Source organism: Triticum dicoccoides, chromosome 5B (assembly GCF_002162155.2).
Source record: "Triticum dicoccoides isolate Atlit2015 ecotype Zavitan chromosome 5B, WEW_v2.0, whole genome shotgun sequence".
Classification (NCBI taxonomy): Eukaryota; Viridiplantae; Streptophyta; class Magnoliopsida; order Poales; family Poaceae; genus Triticum; species Triticum dicoccoides.
The window spans coordinates 682737980-682763411 of record NC_041389.1 but is presented as its reverse complement, the minus strand read 5'-3'; positions in this window follow the sequence as shown (position 1 = coordinate 682763411).

Here is a 25432-nt window from a genome sequence, read left to right as displayed (position 1 = left end):
TGTGTTTGATTTTTTTGTTAGATTAGATGTGTAGTAATTTAGATATGTAGTTCATAGTATGTTAATTTAGATTGTGTAATTAATTTGTTCATATTGTGTTAGATATTTTTTTTGTTAATTGATTTTTTTGTGTAATTAATTTGTTCATAGTACTATATTATTTAGATTTTTTTGGTAATATAATTAGTTAGAAAAATATGAGTTAGTTAGAAAAATACTACTTACTATATATAGAAGTAGTTTGTAGTAAGTGCTACTTTATTTATTTATAGTAAGTGCTACTTTATTTATTTATAGTAAGTACTACTTTATTTATTTATAGTAAGTGCTTAGTAGTTGACCTAGATAGTTGATTTAATTAATAAAACTACTTTATTTAACTATATATAGAAGAAGTTCCCGCATCGACATCGGCGATGCCTATCCCGCATCCTCGTCGTCGTCGACTCGACGGTGGAGGCGTGCTTGATCAGGGTCATGTTCGAGACTGGGCTCCGCCGGGCTGGTATTGGGAGGTGCTATCTTTCGGGGGACATAGGTTGGTGAGGAGGCAGCCCGTTGTTGACCCGATCCTTGTTTGGTGGCGGTCGCGTGGGCCAGTGACGGTGCTGAGGCTTCCGGACACCGCTGAGGTGGTACGTCACTGTGTCAGCGAGGAGGACGAGCACGTCCGTCGCTACATGGTTGCATTGCAGGGCAGGTTCGACAATACCTGGCAGGTTCTTCAGGGATCTCACTGGAGCTATGATCCTGTGATGGTTCCTTATCTTTGGGTGTCCACCGCACGCGTCGATACCCGTCGGGCGCTACGGTTCTAGTTGTATTAGTGATAATATTCGACGATGTACGGACACCAAGAGATGATGTACTTTTGCTTAAAATTATTGAATGCATGCTAATTTGAATCCTACTTTATTTTATGATTTGGTTTTGCTTATTTTATGATTTGGTTTTGCTTATTGAATGCTCATATTGGATAAGTTCTCCTTCATTCCCGTGTGCTAAACAATTTGGTATAATAATGCACTCAGGAATGAAAGGAGGAGCTACGTACATCGATCACCGATAGTCAACCCGTGATTAATAATAATGATCTAGTTTAATATTTGAATTATGAACATAGGCCGAAAATGTCGTACTCATCGGACGACGAAAACCGCCCGGGGGAGTGCGACTGGTGCCACGACGACCGAGGTATCTGCAACAGGTTCATTGAGCTGGACGAAGATCGGCGCTTCAGCATTAAGCTCGAGGAGACCTGCGATGTTCATACGGTACGCAACAACGACAATAGTTTTATTTCGTAATTAAGCACGACTTCAACTATTTTAACGTGTATTTTTCATCTTTTCCAATTCGACTAGCTTATCCCATGCTTTGCAAGACGCTATGTCTTGGAGAGGATGGGTTTTGGAGACCATGAAAGTTTCGAAACCAAAAAAATTATCCTAAGTACCCATCATGGTGTGGAGTTTCAAGTAAAGTTGTACAATGCTCAACGTGTAACCCATTTTGGTTGGAAAAATTGGGAATCACTTTGCAAGATGTATGGTCTTGATGAGGGTATGCTTGTCACCATGGATCTTGGTGATCCTACAATCGAGCAAGAGAGACCTTCGATTTGGGTCCTTGTGGATACACCTCCAATTCTTCCCCCATGTGAGCTTAACATAGTTATTAAGTAATTTATATTGTTTATTTCAAAATAGTTCACAACTTATCTCCATTGACAGCTTATTTTCATTCTTCAAAGAATGTGCGGAAGATGGTAGACAAAACCTACTACACCGAACGCTCCGAATTAACTTATCAGGAGAAAAATCATCTGGTCGCATTTTGTACTGATCTTGAGAATTAGAATATCTACAATCAAACTCCTCAACATTATGGTCAATACGTGCCACTAGTGCACGTGTTGAACTATGGTAACTACCATGGAGATACCCTGGTGAGATTATTTTTTACTATTACAACATCCGTGCATATTTTTGCACACTTCTAAAGCTAGTGCATCATTTCTAACTACGAAGTTATTACTATGTTTTTCAACAGATAATCCCGAATGCTTGTGTGCCTCATCTGATGTATACGCATGGTAGCCTTCATGTTTTGAACATACAACCAGGTCGTCCTACGAATCTCAACTGTCCATACCGGGTTTCTAAAAGAAGTGGAGACATAGCAATCAAAGAGTGGAAAAAATGTATGGACAGTCGTAAGGAGCTTCTTGGAAGCAAAAAGCAGCGAAGGTCAAGAATTGGAGACAGGATGATCGCCATTCTTCATAATGGAGAGTCAGGGTCTATATTGTTTTATGCTATTTTATTTAAGGGTGTTTAGGTCCTACCTGATACTGATGATTATGTGCTAAGAGCAATTACGTAGGGTTGGGTTTGATGACTATGCGGATGATAAACGTATGACTTATTATTAATAACGAGTAGAAGTTGTATGATGATGCATGATTAGTAGGACTTGTTATTATATATGATGATGTATGATGCGAGCATGCATGAGCATGTTATATCAGCGGGTGAAATGAACATAGCAGCATCGTTGATAAACCAAGGACGAAGATATAAGAGAGGACACTTCTCTCTATTAGCTAGCTCATAACAACCTAAAAATAACCCCCAAAACCCCTAAAGTAGCCACTTTGTAGAAAAATGGACTTTTGGTCCCGGTTGGTGCCACCAACCGGGACCAAAGGCCCCCCCTGACTAGGCTCGGCGGACCGGCCACGTGGAGGCACATCTGTCCCGGTTCGTGTTTGAACCAGGACTAATGGGTGTAGGTATTAGTAACGACCCATTAGTCCTGGTTCATGAACCGGGACTAAAGGCCCTTACGAACCGGGTCTAATAGGTGTTTTTCTACTAGTGTCTACAAATCCCCACTTCCCTATGCGAAGGGCCTTTATATTTACTTTCTGCAATTTTTTTTCATTGAGTCTCCATCTTCTCTTATAAAGCACCAATTATGCGGCATTATGATTGTACTTTAGCATTGGGTGTAGCTAATATGCGAGTGTGTTTCATGAATGGATCAATGATTGAGCATAGTGGGCTAGGTATAACTTGCTTTGGTATTGATATTTTAAAAGACATGGTTGCCTGTTAGTATGCTTGAGTATTGAAATCTTGATGTCAAAACTAGACTATTGCTTTGAATTGTATAAAAGTCCAAATGTCCATGCTACAAAAGAATAGAATATGTGATGAACATGTTAGTTAGCATTTTATCATTTACCTACCCAAGGACGAGGATGAAATAAGCTTGGGGATGCTGATACGTCTCCAACGTATCTATAATTTTTATTGTTCCATGTTGTTATATTATCAATCTTGGATGTTTTACAATCATCTTATAGACACTTTATATCATTTTTTGGGACTAGCCTATTGACATAGCGCCCAGTGCCACTTGCTATTTTTTACTTGTTTTATACTTCGCAGAAAATCAATACCAAAGGAGTCCAAATGCAGCCAAACATTTTGGAGATTTTTTCTAGACCGGAAGACACAAGATGGGATGAAGAAGTAACAGAGGGGTGCCCCGAGGGGGCCACAACCCACTTGGCCATGCCTGGCAGCCCAGGCGTGCCCTGGTGGGTTGTGCCCACCTTAGTGGCCTCCAGCACCACCTCTTTGCTCTATAAATACCCCGAAAATCCAAAACCCCTAGGGGAGTCGATGAAACACAATTCCAGCTGCCTCAAGTTCCAGAAACCACAGATCCAATCTAGATACCATCACAGAGGGGTTAATCATCCTCATTGGTGCCTCTCCGTTGATGCATGAGTGGTTCATTTTAGACCTTCAGGTCTGAAGTTAGTAGCTAGATGGCTTCCTCTCTCTCTTTTGATTCTCAATACAATGGTCTCCTAGAGATCTATTTGATGTAACTCTTTTGCGGTGTGTTTGTTGGGATCCGATGAATTTTGAGTTTATGATCAGATCTATTTTATCCATGAAAGTTATTTGAGTTTTGATCTCTTATATGAATGATTGCTTATAGCCTCATATTTCTTCTTCGAATCTTTGGTTTAGTTAGGCCAACTAGATTGATTTTTCTTGCCATGGGAAGAGGTGATTTCCGATGGGTTCGATCTTACGGTGCTCAATCCTAGTGACAGAAGGGGACATGACATGTATGTATCGTTTCTATTAAGGATAAGAAGATGGGGTCTATTCTTACAAGAATAGATCTTGTCTACATCATCTCATCGTTCTTATTGCATTACTCGGTTTCTCCATGAACTTAATACACTAGATGCATGGTGGATAGCAGTCGATGTGTGGAGTAATAGTAGTAGATGTAGGCAGGAGTCGGTCTACTAATCTTGGACATGATGCTTATATAATGGTCAATGTCTGGATATCACCATAATTATTTGAAGTTCTATCAATTGCCCAACTGTAATTTGTTTACCCACCATATGCTATTTTTGTCGAGAGAAGCCACTAGTGAAATCTACGGCCCCGGGGTCTATTCTTTATCATATTTTCCTTTGAAATCTATTTTTATTTACTTTTATTTTCAGATCTATTAATCCAAAAACCCAAAAATACTTTGCTGAATTTTTTGTTAATTATTTTATTTCGCGTTTCCGCGAGATCTATTTATCCAATCTACTACAAATTTATCTATCTTTTTACCCGAGATGGATTGACAACCCCTCTTACACGTTGGGTTGCAAGTATTTGTTCTTTGTGTGCAGGTACCATTTACATAGTGCTGCGTGGTTCTCCTAGTGGTTCGATAACCTTGATCTCATCACTGACGAAATACCTATCATAGCTGTGTTGCATCATCCCTTCCTCTTTGGGGAAATACTGATTTAGTTCAAGCCGTATCAAGGAGCAACCAGAGTGCGAATAAACTCATTATTATTGGTATTGGAAAAATCGCACAACTTGGTGTTTTCTTGAGTCATCGTGACTACGCAAACAAGATTGCACACAAAAACAGATATGCCAAGAAAGCGGCGAACGAAAAAAAGGGCGAAAAAAGGGAAAATTTTTGTGAAGTGGGGGAGATGAAATCTAGAGGCAAATGGCAAATAATATAAATTGCAATGGCGCCAGAAATTCATTTTTATGTCGCTTGAACTACATAAGTATTTCCCCAAAGAGGAAGGGATGATGCAACACTACTATGGTAGGTATTTCCCTCAGTGATGAGACCAAGGTTATTGAACCAGCAGGAGAACCAAGCAACACTATGTAAACGGTACCTGCACACAAAGAACAAATACTTGCAACCCGATGCGTAAGAGGGGTTGCCAATCCCTCCCAGGTAATAGATAGATTGGTTTCTAGTAGATTGGATAAATAGATCTCGCAATAAAACAAAATAAAATAAAGAAAGAAAAAGTGCAGAAAGGTATTCTTGAGTTTTTTGGAATAATAGATCTGAAAATAACAGCAAACAAAAATAGATCTCAAGGCAAATATGATAATGAATAGACCCGGGGTCGTAGATTCCACTAGTGTCTTCTCTCGAGAAATATAGCATACGGTGGGTAAACAAATTACTCTTGGGAAATTGATAGAACTTCAAATAGGTGTGACGATATCCAGGCAGTGATCATGATATAGGCATCACGTCCAAGATAAGTAGACCGTCTCCTGCCTACATCTACTACTACTACTCCACACATCGACCGCTATCCAGCATGCATCTAGTGTATTAAGTTCATGGAGAAACGGAGTAATGCAATAAGAACGATGACATGATGTAGACAAGATCTGTTCATGTATCAATACGTGTCGTGCTGCCCCTTCTATCACTGGGAAAGAACACCGTGCAACCAAACCCATCACAAAGCACCTCTTCCCATGGCAAAAAAAATCGATCTAGTCGGCCTAACTAAACCAAAGATTCGAAGAAGAAATATGAGGCTATAAGTAATCATGCATATAAGAGATCAAAAGAAGACTCAAATAACTTTCATGGATAAAATAGATCTGATCATAAACTCAAAGTTCATCGGATCCCAACAAACACACCACAAAAAGAGTTACATCGAATAGATCTCCAAGAGACCATTGTATTGAGAATCAAAAGAAAGAGAGGAAGCCATGTAGCTACTAACTACGAACCCGAAGGTCTACAATGAACTACCCACGCATCATCGTAGAGGCACCAATGAGGATGATGAACACCTCCGTGATGGTGTCTAGATTGGATGTGGTGGTTCTGGAACTTGCGGTGACTGGAATTGTGTTTCGTCGACTCCCCCAGGGTTTTTGGATTTTTGGGGTATTAATAGAGCAAAGAGGTGGTCCAGGAGGCGGCTGAGGAGGGCATAACCCACTAGGGCGCGCCTAGGTCCCGAGGAGCGCCCAGGTGAGTTGTGCTCCCCTCGGAGCTCCCCTTTGGTACTTCTTTAGCCCAACATGTGTCTTTTGGTCCAGAAAAAATCTCCAAAAAGTTTCGCTGCGTTTGGACTCCGTTTGGTATTGATTTTCTGTGAAGTAAAAAACAAGCAAAAAATAGCAACTGCACTGGGCACTATGTCAATAGGTTAGTCCCCAAAAATGATGTAAAGTTTCTATAAAATGATTGTAAAACATTCGAGAATGATAATATAATAGCATGGAACAATAAAAAATTATAGATACATTGGAGACGTATTAGCTGACGCAACAGAGATCGATATTGTGGACTTGCGCTGGGCTCCATCTCGGGGTGGATTGGAGTCGGCAGACGCGGAGGAGATTGATCTGGTGGACTCGCGCTGCACTCTGTTTTGAGGTGGGGTGGAGTCGGCTGACGCAACAGACTTGGAGGAGGAGTCGGTGCCCTTGGCGCCGAGTTTGAAAAGATGATGCATTCCTTTCTCCATATAATGAGACCACGTATGGCTTCTCCCAGTGTGTGCTCCTCTTGACCTCCAGGAAAGTCAAACTCTAATGAGTCATATCCTGACATAACTTCATCCACCCCAACACGAGCATAGCCAGCTGGAATCGGATTACCATGGATGGTTGCTTCAGATGCATTCGATAAAGCAAAGCCGACTGCCACTTTCATGGATAAGTTGTCGTCTCTTTGATATCATCCACGGGGCATTGATACATCTCCAATGTATCTATAACTTTTGATGTATTCATGCCATGTTTATAATATTTTTACATGCTTTTGGTATGATTTGGTTAGAACTAACCCGAATTGGCGCTGTTTTCAGCAGAACTACCGTGTTGTTGTTTTTGTGCAGAAATAAAAGTTCTCGGAATGCGCTGAAAATCAACAGAGATTTTTTTTGGAAAATATAAAAAATACTGGAACAAAAAGTTATCAGAGAGGAGCCCGTGGGGCCCACGAGGGTGGAGGGCGCCCCCACCCCCCTAGGCCGTGCACCTGTGCCTCGTGGACTCCCCATGTTTCCTCCTTACTTGTTCTCGATGCCAAACCCTCCTATAAATACCCAAACCCCCAGAAAATAACCTAGATCAGGAGTTTTTCCGCCGCAAGCCTTTATAGGCACCAAAAACCTCTCGAGAGCCCATTCTGGCACCCTGCCGTAGGGGGAATTCATCACCGGTGGCCTTCTTCATCATCTCGGGGCTCTCCATGATGAGGAGGGAGTAGTTCACCCTCGAGGCTAAGGGAATGTACCAGTAGCTATGTGTTTGATCTCTCTCTCTCTCATGTTCCTTGTTTGGTACGATCTTGTTGTACCGCAAGCTTTGCTATTATAGTTGGATCTTATGATGTTTCTCCCCCTCTACCTCTTGTAATGGATTGATTTTTCCCTTTGAAGTTATCTTATCGAATTGAGTCTTTAAGGATTTTACAACAGTTGATATATGTCTTGCATGTGCTTATCTATGGTGACAATGGGATAATCACATGATCCACTTGATGTATGTTTTGGTGACCAACTTGCGGGTTCTGTGACCTTGTGAACCTATGCATAGGGGTTGGCACAAATTTTCTTCTTGACTCTCCGGTATAAACTTTGGGGCACTCTTTGAGGTTCTTTGTGTTGGTCGAATAGATGAATCTGAGATTGTGTGATGCATAGCGTATAATCATACCCGCAAATACTTGAGGTGACATTAGAGTATCTAGGTGACATTAGGGTTTTGGTTGATGTGTGTCTTAAGGTGTTATTTTACTACAAACTCTAGGGTTGTTTGTGACACTTATAGGAATAGCCCAATGGATTGATCAGAAAGAATAACTTTGAGGTGGTTTCGTACCCTACAATAATCTCTTTGGTTGTTCTCCGCTATTAGTGACTTTGTAGTGACTCTTTGTTGCATGTTGAGGGATAAGTATATGATCCAGTTATGTTATTATTGTTGAGAGAACTTGCACTAGTGAAAGTATGGACCCTAGGCCTTGTTTCCTAGCATTGCAATAACGTTTGTGCTCACTTTTGTGTTTAGTTACCTTGCTGTTTTATAATTTTAGATTACAAAAATCTATATCTACCATCCATATTGCACTTGTATCACCATCTCTTCGCCGAACTAGTGCACCTATACAATTTACCATTGTATTGGGTGTGTTGGGGACAGGGCTCGGGAGGCACTCGTATGGTGGCATGCAGATCTTTGTGAAGACAAGAGGCATTCTAAGACAGAGGAGGAACAGAAGGCAACAAAACCACGGCGAGATCCTTGCCAAAGAAGCACACAAGACCTCCGGCAACATCCTTGCCGGGGACGACTACGACGCCGCGGCAAGACTCTTGCCGGGGCCCCGGTAAGGCCCTTGCCGAGGACATCCGTGACATCTATGTCAGGCCTACGCCAGCCACAACACCGCCCCCGTTCCCTATGCAGCTGCCAGCCCACCAGTTGGGAAAGCACATGCGTGTTAATGAAGGGGCTTACGGACCAATTCGGCGCATGCCTACATGGTGGCATGCAAATCTTCATGAAGGCCACACCACCGCGCCACCTCAGCTACCTGCTAGCCCCTGTGGTGCCACCTCAGTTGCCTGCCAGCCCCTGTGGGGCCACCTTAGCTGCCTGCTAGTCTACATGGCGTCACACGCCTCGTGGGCTCGGGCACGTGTCGAAGCAGGGAAGAGCAGCAGCGGATGGGATGTGGGTTCGTATTTAATGCACCTTGTCCCATACGGCTATCGATAGACTTAAACACAGTACCCGGATGCCACCTCCTGGTACCACTATGGCGATCCCCTTGCTTATAAAATGAGGCCCAAGGCGTCCAGGAGAAGGATTCGGATCATTGGACAAGTTACGCCCATTGTAGCTAGCTCCAGAACAAGAACACTCAACAGAGATCTTAGGCAGGAGTAGGATATTATGCAAGTCGCGGCCCGAACATGGGTAAATGTCCTATGTCCACTGAATTGGCCTCCGATCCTGCTCTCCTCTCAACCCCGTGCCCTGCAACCATAGTAGGGATCTCATTTTGGTCCCATAGGTGTCGTTTCCACCGACATCTTTGGCGCGCCAGGTAGGGGGTGCTGCTTGTTGAGAGAATCTGGTTCGGGAGTTGTTTCGGTAGTCTTTCGTTGCCATGGCTCCCAAGAAGAAGACGATGACGGTGATCTGCTCGTCCGGAGCCGGACCGTCTGCTCTAGTGCGGGCGGGGAGCGGGCCCGTCATGGAAAGGACCCGGGGCGCGGCCCGTGAACACCTGCATCGCTCTGGCAGCCAGGCCCTGGCGAGCGGCGCTACTCGTGAACAGAGCGACGGGCCACGCATCGCCAGATCCAGAGATGGAATCATAGCCCCTACAGGCGGCGCAGGGCCTTCCACAGCTAACGCTGTACCACCAGTTGGTGGCATGGCAAGCTCCAAGATGCCCACGCCGGCGCCCACTGCGCGCTCCTCTCAAGTTGCGCGTGGTGAGCAACGTCCCCACATCAAGGACCCTGGGCGCCGCCATGTTAAATGCCCCGTGCACCATTCGCGGGACGAAGAAGGCCAGCACGTACGCCGGAGCGCTGGCGGGAATGGCGCACAGCCACAGGATCGTGATAGAGCTCCCTCTGACGTGGTCAGAGGTTTGAGCGCGTCACGGTCCATGCAGATTTCGCCACCACCCACGCCAACAAAAGCATTGGCGCGAGCAGAACCACTCCTTGATTTCCCTCCTGTTGCGGATAAGCTTGATGAGTGGAGAGCCACCGTCCGGAGCCTCGTCGGCATCGCCAATAGGGACGAGCAGCGGCCAACGGCGCCCGTGGATTGGCGCTCCATAGAGCTACCACATCCTAGCAGGGCAGGGGCTGGGGAAGATGCTGCCACGGTGCACTCTCCTCCCCCACACCAGCCATCACGAGCGCCGGACCGTCGTGATGACGCTCGGTATGACATGTTGGTAGCGACGTCCGACCCATTGACCCGCCGCGATCAAGGCCAGGTTCTTCAGGAACAGGTTCATGAAGATGCTCGAACCACTATCGAGTGTCGACGCGATGCGCGCCACCAATTCGACAGGCGGGCGGGGCCTGCTGTGGACCACCCGACTCCGGGGGGCTACGGTGGCCTACGTTATCAGGTGGGTTGTCCAGCCTTTACACGTGAGCTCCGGCAGTTCCAGTGGCCCTCCCACCGCACGTTCAAGCCTGACGTCGGCGATAAGTACAACGGCAAGACCCACCCATCGAAATTCCTCAGCATCTACACCATCGCGACACAGGCTGCTGGGGCATGCGACGACAAGGTGCTCGCAAATTATTTCCCGTTGGCACTTAAGCCCAACGTCATGTCGTGGTTGATGCACCTGCCGGCGGATTCCATTTCTTCTTGGTCAGACCTGTGCCATGAGTTTGTTGGCGCCTTTACAGGAGGCCATCAAGCTCATGGCCAGGCGAGTGATTTGCATATCATTCCCCAGAAGGAAGGAGAAAGCCTGCGCAAGTACATCCAGAGGTTCAGCCGGGTGCAATACAACATCCCAGACGTTCATCCTGCCGCCATGGTTAGTGCATTTCACCAGAATGTGCGCAACCGCAAGATTTATGAAGAGCTGGCAATTAACAAGGTCAGGGACGTGGCCGAACTCTACGTTCTAGCCGACAGGTGTGCCCGGGCTGAGGAAGGGCGGAAGTACCCCGACGAGGACGCCGGCGCGGAAACTGACTCCATAGATGACACTGCCGCCCCGACAAAGAAGGTGCACCATTGCAACAGGAAGTGCAAGGGTCATACAGTGCTTGCCGTCGAGGGGTCCGACGACACCGGTGCAGCCAAGAAGGCCAAGGCGAGCGAACCCGCAAGGAGGTTATCGGGTGTGCTGCTTGTCGGGCCTTGGCACATACCGACAAGCCGGGGGGCTCCGACAAGCAGTACTGTAAGATCCACCGCGCCAAAGGCCACGACCTCCAGAACTGCCGGCAAGTCGAGCTGCTTGCTGAAAAGCAAAAAGTTGAGTATGAGCGGCAGGACAAGGAGAAGGGGAAAGATGGTGCCGGAGGGCCCGCCAAGAAGTGTGGCGACTAAGGAGGCCGCCGCGGCAAGGATAACCAACAAGAGAGGCCCGCCAGGGGCCGTGACAAGAAATAGGAAGATGATGATCATGACGAGGACGATGAGTCCAGCGACCATCAATTTCTGAAACCCATGGAGGCCATGTGCATTGACGGTGGAGCCTTGTTGCACACCTCTCACCGTCAAATCAAGCAATGGGCGCGAGAGATTGCAGTGACAAAGCCATCGGTTGATGCCCGGAAGCCACTGAAGTGGTCCGGCACGCCTATCATTTTCGACGCTGAGGACCACCCTGATCGCACAACGGCGGTCAGGTGCTTGCCGTTGTTGGTTTCACCGAAAATATGCAACCTCAAGGTGACGAAGATGCTGGTCGATGGCGGGGCCGACCTGAACCTAATCTCGCCAGTCGTGATCAGGAGGCTGCAGATTCCTGATGGGGACCTCGAGGAAACAGGCATGTTTCAAGGGGTCAACCCGGGAAGGAGTCAGCCAAAGGGAAAAAGTCACGCTGCCCGTGAGCTGAATTACCGGACGTAGAGGATTGTCTTCAACATAGCTGAGATCCCCTTGCCCTACAATGGGATCCATGGCCGCCCGATGCTAGCCAAGTTCATGGCGGCATCACATTATGCCTATAACACACTGAAGATGCCCGGGCCGATGACCATCATCACCGTCCCCTTCGACAAGAAAGACACACTGATCTGCGCTAATCAGCTCTATCGGCAAGCAATTGCAGCGGCTGCCGTCAAGGCACTCGCTCCTGCCGATGGAGCTCCGGGGGGCAAGATAACCGGTAAGACCTCTCGCGCCCACCCCGGTAAGCACACCTCTTTGGAGTGCTTTGCTCCCGCGGAGGACGTGCCAGAGAGCTCCACCGGTAAGAGCAAGAGGTCTAGAGCTACACCACCAGAAACCAAGAAAGTGCCCGTCAAGGAGGACGGCACGGGAGGGGCTTTCACCATAAGCTCCTCCCTTGATAGCAAATAGGAAGGCGAGCTGGTCGCTTTCCTGCAGGAGAATGTAGATGTGTTTGCATGGCAAGCCTACGACATCCCCGGCGTTCCCAGGGAAGTGATTGAGCACCATCTTGCTGTCTGTCCTCATGCGCGGCCCGTCAAGCAGAAGGTCAGGAAGCAAACTCTAGAAAGGCAAGAATTCATCACGGAAGAGATTAGAAAGCTAGAAGCAGCAGGCTTGGTGAGGGGGGTACTCCACCCTACGTGGTTGGCCAATCTGGTAGTGGTGCGCAAGGCAAATGGGAAGTGGAGGTTGTGTATTGATTACACAGATATCAATAAGGCATGTCCAAAAGACCCTTTCCCATTGCCGCACATCGATCAGATTGTTGACTCCACGGTCGGGTGTGACCTGTTGTCCTTCCTTGATGCCTACTCCGGATATCATCAGATCTTCATGTCAATAGAAGATGAAGAGAAGATGGCATTCATTACCCCATGTGGTATGTACTGTTTTTTGCGGATGCCTTTCGGGTTGAAGAGTGCTGGCTCGACCTTTGCAAGAGTGGTCCAAATTGGTTTTGAGCCCCAGCTCCATAGAAATATGGAGGCCTATATGGATGATATAGTGGTCAAAACCAAGGACAAGGCAACATTGGTGCAGGATTTGGAGTAAACATTCACAAATCTGCGCAAAATTAATCTCAAGTTGAACCCTGAGAAGTGTGTCTTTGGTGTGCCTTCCGGCAAGCTTCTCGGGTTCTTCGTGTCATAGCGCAGAATAGAGGCAAATCCTGACAAGATCAAGGCCATCGAGCAGATTGAGGGACCTAAGCAGATCAAGGATGTACGTCGGCTCACTAGATGCGTTGCCGCCATGAGAAGATTTATATCCAAGTCCACTGAGCATGCCCTTTCCTTGTTCAAAATCTTGAAGAAGGCAGGCCCAATGGAGTAGACCACGGAAGCCGAAACAGCGGTGCAAGATTTGAAGAGGTACCTCTCCTCTACGCCCATACTAGACTTGCCTAGGCCACAAGAGGCATTGCTGTTGTATCTAGCGGCGACGAATCAGGTAGTTAGCGCCGTGGTGGTGGCGCAGAGGGAGGTTGATGAGGAGACAGAAGTAACAGCGGACCTGGTAGATGTCGGGCCAGGGCTCCCCCCGGTAGGGCTTGATCCCGGCAAGGTGAGGCCCCCGACATTGTCTGATGCCAGCGAGACAGGACACACACAACTAGGTGAAGTGGTGCAGAAGAAAAAGATGATGCAGCACCCAGTCTACTTTGTCAGTTCCCTCTTGCAGGGAGCTAGGCCAAGGTATTCTGGTGTGCAGAAATTGCTCTTCGGCCTCCTTATGGCCTCAAGGAAGCCGCGTCATTACTTCCAAGCACGAGATCATAGTTGTCACCCGCCTCCCGTTGCAACAGATATTGCATAACCCAGATGCAACAGGGAGGATTGTGGAGTGGGACTTGGAGCTGTCAAGTTTCGGTCTAAGGTTTGAAAGTACCTCGACGATTCAGAGCAGAGTCTTGGCGGAGTTCATAGCAGAGTGGACCTCTACACCCGACGAAGAGGTCCAGGAGACTACTCTCCCCCGCAAGGAATCAAGCCGCAGCTGGGTCATCATGTACTTTGATGGGGCCCTTTCGCTGTAAGGCGCCGGTGCTGGTGTGCTGCTTGCCGCGCCCACCGGAGAGCACCTCAAGTATGTCATAAAGATGCACTTTCCTAGGGAGATGTCGACAAACAACACTACCGAGTATGAGGGATTGCTTGCCGGTCTTAGGATCGCGGCAGACCTCGGAGTCAGACAGCTCATTGTCAGAGGTGATTCATAGCTCATCGTCAGACAAGTCAATAAGGATTATCATAGCCCATTGATGGAGGCCTACATGGATGAGGTGAGGAAGATGGAGGAGCGCTTTGATGGTGTACAGGTAGAACACGTTCCTCGAGTGGAGAATGAGATCGCCGACTACCTGTCGAAGCGCGCCGCCCTCAAACTACCCGTGGAACCAGGTACCTTTGTGCTTCGGCTGACTCAACCATCCGTAGAATCATCACATGGCAGAATAAGCGTAGGAAATCAGGCCCCGGCAAGTACTTTCCTGCCGAGCTCCCTGGATCTGCCGGCAAGGGTGCTTCCCGAAACATTGAGCCTACTGTGGGGCCACCGACTGCGGCAGGGCGTCAAGCCCTGGCCGTGGCGACGGCGGACCCCATGGCAGCGGAGATGCCTTTAGTCATTGTCGTCGAGCCTCAGGCTCCGGCATGGGCACAAAATACCATCCGATTCCTCGAGACAAGGGAACTTCCCGGGGAGCAAGAAGAAGCGGAGAAAGTGGCCCGTCGGTCTGCCATGTATCAGTTCATTGACGATGTTCTGTACAGAAAAAGGCCAAAAGGCGTCAAGCTAAAATGTATACCCCGGGAGGAAGGACTGGAGTTGTTGGCGGAGATACATGTGGGCATATGTGGCTTCCACATAGGGTCGAGGGCCCTTGCCGGCAAGGCTTTGTGGCAGGGTTTATTTTGGCCCACTGCCCTGTAGGATGCGACGACACTAGTAACCAAGTGTGAGGCCTGCCAGTTTCATTCGAAGAAGCTTCATCAACTAGCTCAAGCCCTTCAAACCATCCCTCTCTCCTGGCCCTTCTCGGTCTGGGGGTCGACATATTGGGCCCCTTCCCCCGTGCCATCGGGGGTTTTGAGTACTTGTATGTTGGAATCAACAAGTTCACAAAGTGGCCTGAGGTAGAAGCAGTGAGGAAGGTGATAGCGCAGTCAGCCATCACGTTCTTCAAGGGGCTGGTCTGCCGTTTCGGTGTACCCAACAGGGTCATCACAGACAACGCCACCCAGTTCACAAGCCACGCCTTCATGCAGTACATTGAGGATCTTGGCAGCAAGGTCTGTTTTGATTCCGTGGCACACCCACGAAGCAATGGCCAAGCAGAGAGAGCCAATGCTGAAGTTCCGTCAGGCTTACGAACGAAGACTTTTGACAGGCTGCGCAATAGTGGAAGGCGCTGGATTGAGGAGTTGCCGACGGTTCTTTGGTCGATCAGAACAACGCCAAATCGAGCCACCGACCAGACACCCTTTGCCCTGGTCTACAGGGCAGAGGCAATTCTCCCCACGGAACTCAAACACAGGTCATCTCGAGTGCTTGCTTATGATGAGCTTGAGCAAGAGCGATTGCGGCAAGATGATGCAACACTCCTTGAGGAAGATCGTCTTCTAGCGGCTGTGAGAGCCGCACGCTACCAGCAAGCCTTGCGCCGCTACCATAGCCCCAAGGTGCATGCCCGAAGCTTTGAGGAAGGCGACCTTGTTCTTCGGCACGTTCAGTCGGCCAAGAATTCCAACAAGTTGACGCCAAAGTGGGAAGGCCCTTATCGGGTAACACGAGTCACCAGGCCTGACACAGTCCGCCTGGAGACCGAAGATGCCATTCCAGTGAACAACTCCTGGAACATTGAGCATCTTCGTAAGTTTTACCCATAAGGTGCGGCTTCCCCCCCCCCTGCAGGCCACCTTTTGTACAATCCTTGCCGGCAAGGCATGTAACCCTTTGTACAAAGACAGGCGCAGACCCTGAGCATAAATAAACGAAGTGCTAGCGCCCTAAGTTATAGCATGCATACTAGGTTGAGTCTCCTCCTCGGTTAGGGTTGATAGTGCTTAGCAGCGACTAACCCCTAGCTTAGAGGTCGATTTTACGTCTCTTTGTTCCTCTCCGTCCTTTTTTGGTTCGCGGGATACCTAAGCATATCCGCTCAGCCATATGGATAAGAAGAGGACAAGCTGGCGCTCCAACCCCAGCAAGCTAAGGTTGCCAGGGGGCTGAGGAAACGAGGGTCCGACCCCGGCAGGCCAACACTACCGGGGGGGGCGCAAATCCATATAAGTTTTCATCCCCTATCCTGCGCTCCTGTATGAAACTAGGGGCGTATGAAGCCTCGCCTTGATTCTAGGCTACCGTGCTCCTTTTTTCCTATACCAAAGAGTTTCTTGGGCCTGAACCTGGTTGTAGCTGCGACAGCAAATAAACGGGCATAGGGCCAAACTCTGTTTCATCACTGCCTCCGCCAAAAATGGGAGTGCAATCGAACGAAGCAGGGGAGTGGCAAGCCTGTTGCCGGGAAAGTTTGTTTATACAGAAAATAACAAGGACTCGTTCCTTGGTGTGGGCATGGCACACACACACACAAAGGACCCGGCAAGCACCCCTTTTTCATTAATACGCTCCATACAAGTAGAAATCATACGGAATGTATACATGAGCAAGGGGATTACAGGTTTTAGATCTAATTAAGGCCCGCGGGCTTACAAGCTAAAAAAGAGATAAGGTGCCCACAATCCCTTTCTTGTCCCTCTCCTCAGGAAATACGACAAGAAGAAGAAAAGGGCAAAAGAAGCACCTAGGCAAGGTACGAGCAGCAGAGGGAGCCAAGAGAACATGCCGGCGGTCGCCTAGGAGAGGGTTGGCGGTGATGGCGCCGGAGGAAGAGATGGAAGACAAGGCGGCGGTCCGTCAATACGCTATGAAGGCGTCGGTGCCATCGTACTCCGACTTGACGGCCCACCAACCGCCTTCTTTGATTCTCCGGCATCCCCACGCCAGCCACCCAAGGAGGCAACCCCGAGAAGTTCAAGGAGCCAGCGACACGGATGATGGGGTCGCCGGTGTCTCCCCGAAGCGGCGCGCACGATGCCTAATCAGACCCGTCATCCTGTCGGCCGCTACCCACGTCGTCGCTGCCGCTGTCCTCCTCGTCACTCTCGCTCGAGGAAGAATCTTCATCATCGGAGGAGCTCTCCATGCAGCACTTTAGACGAGTGCCAAAGTCTCCAAAAACCTTGATGAAGAGCAGGCCGTTCTCCATCAACTTGAAGAAGAGAACGAGCCCCGGAGTCAGACTGTGGATGCGAGCAAAGGTCTTCCACCCGCGGCGAAGATACATAACGTGAGGGGCTGGGAAGTTGACATTGGCCCATGTGCTGCTGTTCCCACCACCCCTCATGTGCACTCAGCGCCTGCGACGGGTCCAAATCCATGGCCCGATCAAACGGGGTCGGGAGACGGAGACGATGGCGCACCGGCTGGCGCAGCCTGCCGAAGAACTCGTAAGGGTTGTCCCCGACGTGGCCCTCCACGAGGGGAGTGGCTGCTGGTGGAGGCGAGGCTGATGCACCGCCCCATCCTCCTCTTCCCCGATGAAAGGTCGAGAAGAGGTGTCTAGAGGGGGGGTGATTAGACACTAAGTACCAAAAATTTGCAGTTTTTAATTTCTCTAAGTTTAAGTGGAGTTTTAACACAAGTTTAACAATCACAATACATATCAAGCAAGCATGCAAAGAGTATATGAGCAGCAGAAATTAAAGCATGCAACTTGTAAGAATGTAAAGGGATGGGATTGGAGAAATCAAACACAATTTGGAGACACGGAGATTTTTGAGCCGTGGTTCCGACAGGTGGTGCTATCGTACATCCACGTTGATGGAGACTTCAACCCATGAAGGGTAACGGCTGCGCGAGTCCACGGAGGGCTCCACCCAAGAAGGGTCCACGAAGAAGCAACCTTGTCTATCCCACCATGGTCGTCGCCCATGAAGGACTTGCCTCACTAGCAGTAGATCTTCACGAAGTAGGCGATCTCCTTGCCCTTACAAACTCCTTGGTTCAACTCCACAATCTTATCGAAGGCTCCCAAGTGACACCTAGCCGATCTAGGAGACACCACTCTCCAAGAAGTAAGAAATGGTGTGTTGATGATGAACTCCTTGCTCTTGTGCTTCAAATGATAGTCTCCCAACACTCAACTCTCCCTCACAGGATTTCGATTTGGTGGAAAGAAGATTTGAGTGGAAAGCAACTTGGGGAAGGCTAGAATCAAGATTCATATGGTAGGAATGGAATATCTTGGTCTCAACACATGAGTAGGTGGTTCTCTCTCAGAAAATGTAAGTTGGAAGTGTAGGTTTGTTCTGATGGCTCTGTCCATGAATGAAGAGGAGGTGGAGGGGTATATATAGTCTCCATACAAAATCTAACCATTACACACAACTTGCCAATCTCGGTGGGACCGAATAGAGAAACTCGGTCGGACCAATTCAGCAAATCTAGTGACCATTTGGATTTTCGATGGGACCGACATGCAACTCGGTAGGACCGATGTGGTTAGGGTTAGGGCATAACATAATCTCGGTGAGATCGATTACATAAACTCGGTGGGACCGATTTTGGTAGTAAGCTAACCAGAGAGTTGGTCAGGTAAACTCGGTGGGACCGGTTTGCTCATTTCGGTGAGACCGAAATGTTATGAAAGGGAAACAGAGAGTTTACATTGTAATCTCGGTAGGACCGATTACTCAAACTCAGTGGAACTGATTTTGGTAATGGACATACAATGAGAGATTGCAATCCCATCTCGGTGAGACCGAGATCCCTATCAGTGAGACCGATTTGCCTAGGGTTTGTGGCAGTGGCTATGACATCTGAACTCGGTGGCGCCGGATAGAAGGAATCGGTGGGGCCGAGTTTGACTTTTGGTTTAGGTCATATGTGGATGTGAGAAAGTAGTTGAGGATTTTTGAGCATATCACTAAGCACTTTGAAGCAAGAACCTCATGAAGAAACACCTCATCCCTCCTTGATAGTATTGGCTTTTCCTATAGACTCAATGTGATCTTGGATCACTAAAATAAAAAATGTAGAGTCTTGAGCTTGAAGCTTGAGCCAATCCTTTGTCCTTAGCACCTTGAACGGGTTCCACATCCTTTAGTCCATGCCACTTTATTGTTGAACTTATCTGAAATATACTAGGTAAAAGTGTTAGTCCAACAAGAGATATGTTGACATTAAGTACCAAAATCACCCAGGGAGCACTTGTGCTTTCAATCTCCCCCTTTTTGGTAATTGATGACAACATACATCAAAGCTTTAGATAGAGGATATATAGTGAATAACAAGTAAAGCTTTGGAAAGACATGTAACATGCATGGGCTCCCCCTACATGTATGCAATCATGTGAATATGGAATATAGAAGCATGTGAATGCATAATCATGATAGAGTAGGTAATGTGTTACATGTATCTTGGCTATATGCATCAGAGCAAAGAATTGTGGGAAATGTACCTTCACTGCAAAAAAAGACACATTCGTGACATTTTGGGCCGAACGAATTTTTTTCTGTCATACATATGACATTTATATGACGATAATTGTGACAAAACCCGGTATCATCATAGATGTGGTGGGCTCCTACTTCTATGACAAAAAATCATGACAGAAAATGGGCTTTTTGTCCTGGGCGGGCCGGAGACGCAACTGCATGACATTCTTTGGGCCGTCCATGACGGAAAAAACCGTGGTAGAAGCGAGCGCGAGGAAAATTTCGGTGAGTTCCCGGTTACGGTGGGAGGTCGGGGGCCGAGCGATGCGCGTTTCTCTCGTACACATACGCGCGTGTGTGCGAGGCGTTGGCTCTAACTGAACCCGAGCGAGGCGTTGGGCTCTAACTGAACCCGAGCGATTGCACTGCAGGCTACGTGTTACTGAACCCGAGCGATCGATCGATGGCTGTTAACTGAACCCGATCGAGCGATTCCTTCGCTGCTGCTGCTAACTGGAGCCGATCGATTGGATGAACAATGAGCATTGCAGGGGGTTTGGATGAACAGTGAGCAGTGGCGTTGCCTCTGGATGAACAGGACCCCGTGGTGTGGAGGGCTGGATGAACAGTAGAGGGTGGAGGGGTCCCCATGGAGGGTTGGTTGAACAGGACCCCTTGGTCGGCTGGATGAACAGTAGACGGTGGAGGGGTGCCCGTGGAGGGGTGGTTGAATAGGACCCCGTGGTGTCGAGAGCTAGATGAACTGTAGACGGTGGAGGGGTGCCCGTGGAGGGGTTGTTGAACAGGACACCGTGGTGTGGAGGGCTGGATGAACAATAGACGATGGAGGGGTGCCCGTGGAGGGGTCGTTGAATAGTAGCCGATGGAGTAGCGCATGGTGGAGGCTGGATGAACAGGAGCCCGTGGAGGCTGGAGGAGGTCGACGGTAGCCCGTGGAGGCTGGAGGAGGTTGACGGTGGAGATGAACAGTATCCCATGGAGTCCCGTTTTGCGGTATGCCACACCCCTCCCGATGAACAGGACCCCCGTTTCAACCGTAGCGCTCCAACACAAGCCCGTTTCATCCGTTTTGTGGTACGCCACACCCGTCCTGATCAACAAGACCCCCGTTTCTACCTTAGGAGGTCTGTTTCCTCCGTTTTGCGGTACGCCACACCCCTCCCGAACAATAGGACCCCCGTTTCGACCGTAGGAGGTCCGTTTCCTCCGTTTTGCGGTACGCCATACCCCTCCCGATGAACAAGACCCCGTTCTGAACGTAGGATGTCCGTTTCCTCCGTCTGCGGTACGCCAGGCCTCGTTTCCATCGCCTGTTCCGTCCAAGCCCTCCCGATGAACACGACCATGCATTCCATTCGGACCCAGCCGGTTGGCTCCCCATGAACACGATGACGACACTGTTTCTCCGTTCCGACCCAGCCATGTACACGAGCCCTGGCCGTACGTACGTATGCGCGAGTAGGCGTTCGAGACCCTGCCCGTATGTACGTATGTGGCTGTATTTTCTTTCTTGCACCCTGGCCGCTGTACGTACGTGTACATGCTACGTGTGCGCCTCTACTACAACATATACGCGCCTCTACTACGACACGTGCGCGCCTCTACATCGACCAGTATATATGTACGTACACGTTCGCGACCAGAATGACAACGCTACGTACGCTTCGACCAGGTGGGTCCCGACTGTCAGGCACTTCCTTGCCTGCGAAGATGTAGCTGGTGGGTCCCAGCAGTCAGTGGGGCGAATCATTTTTTTTCTTTGTCCGGACGCACTTCCTTGCGTGCGAAGGTGTAGCTGGTGGGTCCCAACAGTCAGGGGGGAAACGTTTTTTCGCAAAATACGGTGGCCCGTCCGGTGGGTCCCTGCTGTCAGGTGGAGGAATAATTATTTTGCGCGTAATACGGATGCACTTCCTTGCGGCCGCCGTGGACCCAGCTGACAGCCTCTCCACGCACAGTACTCTTCCGATGGAAGTCGGTCGTTGACCACATTGACCACGCCGCGCCGAGAGCACCACAGCGGTGGACGACGGTGAGGCCTAGGAAGGGGACGACGCGGAGCCGGGGAAGACGCAGCAGTGGATGCCCACGCGAAGAGGAGTATGAGGGTTCACTGGTTCGGCTGCGGTGTGAGGCTGTCGTCACCGTAGAATAGCAGGGGGTGTGGGTGAGTAGAGGGATGGCTTGGCCAGCGGCGGGAGTATTAGGGGGCGGTGAGGCCTCCGCGGCATCACAGCCGGCCACGGGAGGCAGGAGCATGCGACACGACCGGCGCTGCTTTGGGCGGCTGGAGCACGAAGACCAGAGGTTGCAGAAGCAGTACGACCGTTGGATGGACATCATACAGTCACTGGAACTAGAATCATTCATATTGACTAAGTTGACAAAGCCCTCCGTCCCCGTAAACTTAGTAGGCCCACAAGTCAGCCTCCCACCAAGGTGAGTCCCAGCTAGCAGGGGGAGTATTCATTTTTTTGTGCGTAATAAGGAGGCATTTCCGGTGGGTCCGAGCTGACAGCGGAGGGAACGTTTTTTCGCAAAATACAGAGACCCTTCTGGTGGGTCCTAGCTATCAGGTGGAGGAATCATTATTTTGTGCATAATAAGGAGGCATTTTCCTGTATGGGCCCCTACTATCAGCCTCTTCCGATGACTGTTGACCTCGCCGCGTCGAGAGCACAAACGCGGTGGACGAGGGCGAGGCCCAGGAAGAGAACCACCCGGAGCCGGCGAAGCCACCGCAGCGGATGCCCACGCTGAGGGGAGAACGAGCGCTGACGTCGGCGGAAAATAACAGGATGTGTGGGTGGTTAGAGGGATGGCCTGGCGGCAGCACAGCCAGCCACGAGAGGAGGGAGCAGGCAGTCCCGCCGGCGCTGGTTTGGGCGGCTGGAGCAGGAAGATCAGAGATTGAAGAAGAACGGCTGCCGTTGGATGGACATCCAACAGTCACTGCTGTGTGTTGACTAAGTTGACAAAGCCTTGCGTACGCGTCAAAAAAAATTTAGGACAGCGTCATCGTCAACCTAGTAGGCCCAGAAGTCAGCCTCCAAATCTGTGGAAAATAGCATACAGCCCATTAGCCATTATTTTCAATAATTTACAGCCCATTTTCTAATTCTTAAGGATATTTGAAGCCCATATTCTTTTTATTAGCATTACAGACCATATATTCTAGGCACTGCTAAAAAATTCAACGAAATTTTGCATATTTCGGTGGGGTCCGAACTCTTTTAATCAGAAAATTTCGAGTCACGTTAAAAATAATTTTCAAAAAATTATATCAAAATAAAATTAAAAAAACAATTCTCCGCAAAAAAATGAATGAAATTTAGAATCTTAACTAGCAAGATGCACATTCATTGCACGGAACATGAAGATGCATTTGTATGAGTAGTTTATCTTGTGGGAGAAAAGATGATATTTTAATGTAATTGCCAGTCGGCTTGGTTTTTATAAGAGTATAGAGTAGAGAAATCCTGAAAAAATGATGTTTTAATGCAATTGCCGGTTGGCTTTGGTTTAAAAATTTACAGCCCATTTCTTACAACTTATAGCCCGTTCTCTAGGGAAGCCCATATTTCTTACTACTTACATCCCTCCTCGTCTTGAAAGATTTGCAGCCCAGCAGGGCTGAGAAAAGCAAGTAGGCCTCGATTTTGGTATTCTCTGAAAAAAGAACTGGGCTAGCCAATTTCAGAAGGAAAAAATATATCAACTGGGCTCGTCATGTGCTTAATAAAAGCATAAGCGTGGGCTAGACGGGCCACAGCCCCCGTACAGCGCGCAGTTGAGCTCCATCTCTGAAACTAAAAAACAACTGGGCGAGCTGCTGGGTCCCTGGTGTTATCCGCTCGTTGTGTAATTTTCTCGTTTATTGACTACATTGACAATGGCGTGGAACCTAGTTGTCAAACAATTAGGAGGAAGTATTTTTTTGGCTTGTAATAACGAGGCACCTGCTTGCAAAATGCAATGACCCTAGTGGGTCCCTACTGTCAGCCTCTCCACGTACAGTCATCTCCTGATTCCTCTTGGTTGTTGACCATGTTGACAACGCCAGAGGGCGGCGGGCACAGCGAGCTAACCAAGGCGGAGAACGACGGCAAGGCCTCGGACGGGAACGAACAGCAGCCATGGAAGATGCGGCAGTGTAGTGGCAGGTGGAGGGGAGTACGAGGGTAACAACATGGAAGTCAAGCATACAAATGGTACAAAAAGCCCAAGGATTAATTGTTCATCAAATTTTTAGACAAAACCCAGATTGAACATGACAGTAACATCTAACCCAACCACTCTTTTTTGCAGTCACGAACAAATGGATCGGTCTGATCCATAAAATCAACATCTTGTGCAAAAAAATTTATTTCAGGATGTCTACAACTTATTATAAATAGAAGCCGAGCACGTTTAGAAGCCCATTTGTCCACCTGAAACTTCTTTTTTTGCTGTTCAACATGTTCGTCCGTGAGAAATCTCTTAATGTAAAAATTAAGCCTCATGGACAATAGTAACCTCGCATTCAACAGGAAGAATGTGACAAAGCTTCTGTTTTCCTGGTTGGATGCATATCGTCCCATCGTTATTGTCCTCAAATGAATGTCATGAGAACTGAGAAAATCCTTGTGCTTATTACGCCAACGATTGGTTATATGTTTTTCTCCATGCGGTTCTGCCTAAGTAGACATGAAGATTGAAAACAGTTAAGGTCTGAAAAAAGAGTATGTCAAAAGAACGACAGTAGAATAGTTAATTCTAGTACAATATATACAAGCTTTCAATGTGCATGAAATTATCACCTCTATGTATAAATTCTCCAGAGATTGAAAGCATCGCACCAAGCCAATAATTATGTCCCGATCAAAACTATACATTCTGATATATATGATCTTGACAGAATCTAGCAGCTTTGATAGGCTATCAATGGACGAACTCTTCATTGAGCATATAACATAATATTAGTACCCAAAGTGTACTCCAAAATGATATAAAACTTATGCGCACAAATGAAAAATGCAGCATATGATTACAAATTTGTAGATGATAATATACGGTACCTGAAAAAGTGAGGAGCCAAACACCAACTCCTCATGATTGTTAAATGGGTCATGAATTACACCCAAGGTCTCCAGTTTGGGCGCTGAGACGACAGTTATTTCTGAAGGTGCATAACAATTATGAAGGAGCAACCTTTCAAGTGAAGGGGCATCTTCCATGATGAGCTGATGTCCTTTAAAACAAATTCCAATGCTTTTAAGGTGAGGCGACTTTATTTGGAGACAACTGATACCGATTTCTATTCCCAGAAAAAAATCAGCAAGCTCTCCAAGGCAGGGCAACTGGAGTGGATGATGATGTGCAGTGAGGCCTCCAACAGATAAACCACCACAAGCGAAAGTTTTTTTAGCAGTGGGAGTCAAAGAATTTGTACCAGATCGTCTGGTAGATGGCACCGGGCGAAGGTGGCGGTGTGGAGAGAGGAGGAAAACCGCGAGATGGACAACAGTGGTGTGGGCACGAATTCTTGGTATGTTCGTGGTATGAAACATTCGTGGTAATGGTAGAACTCAAACTGCTGGAGTTTTCCGAATTCAACGGATGTCAGCCAAGCGTCCACCTTGCCGGGTATGGACAGCAGGTAGCTTGTCGGGATGCAGAGGCATTGAACGGGGCCCTGCTGGTGAGAAGAGACGATGGCTCTAGGAGATCAAATTCAGGAAGGACGGATATCTGACGACAGTCGAGATTGAGGGGCGCGGTGTGCCATAGAGGGCGCCACCGAGTTGAGAGGACTTGTGTGCGGGAGCAATCCTTGGTGGGGAGAAGCGAGATGATCTCCTCAAGGATGATGCCCGGAAGATCGCTGATGCGGTCCACCGGAGATTCTACCGGTTCCTCAGA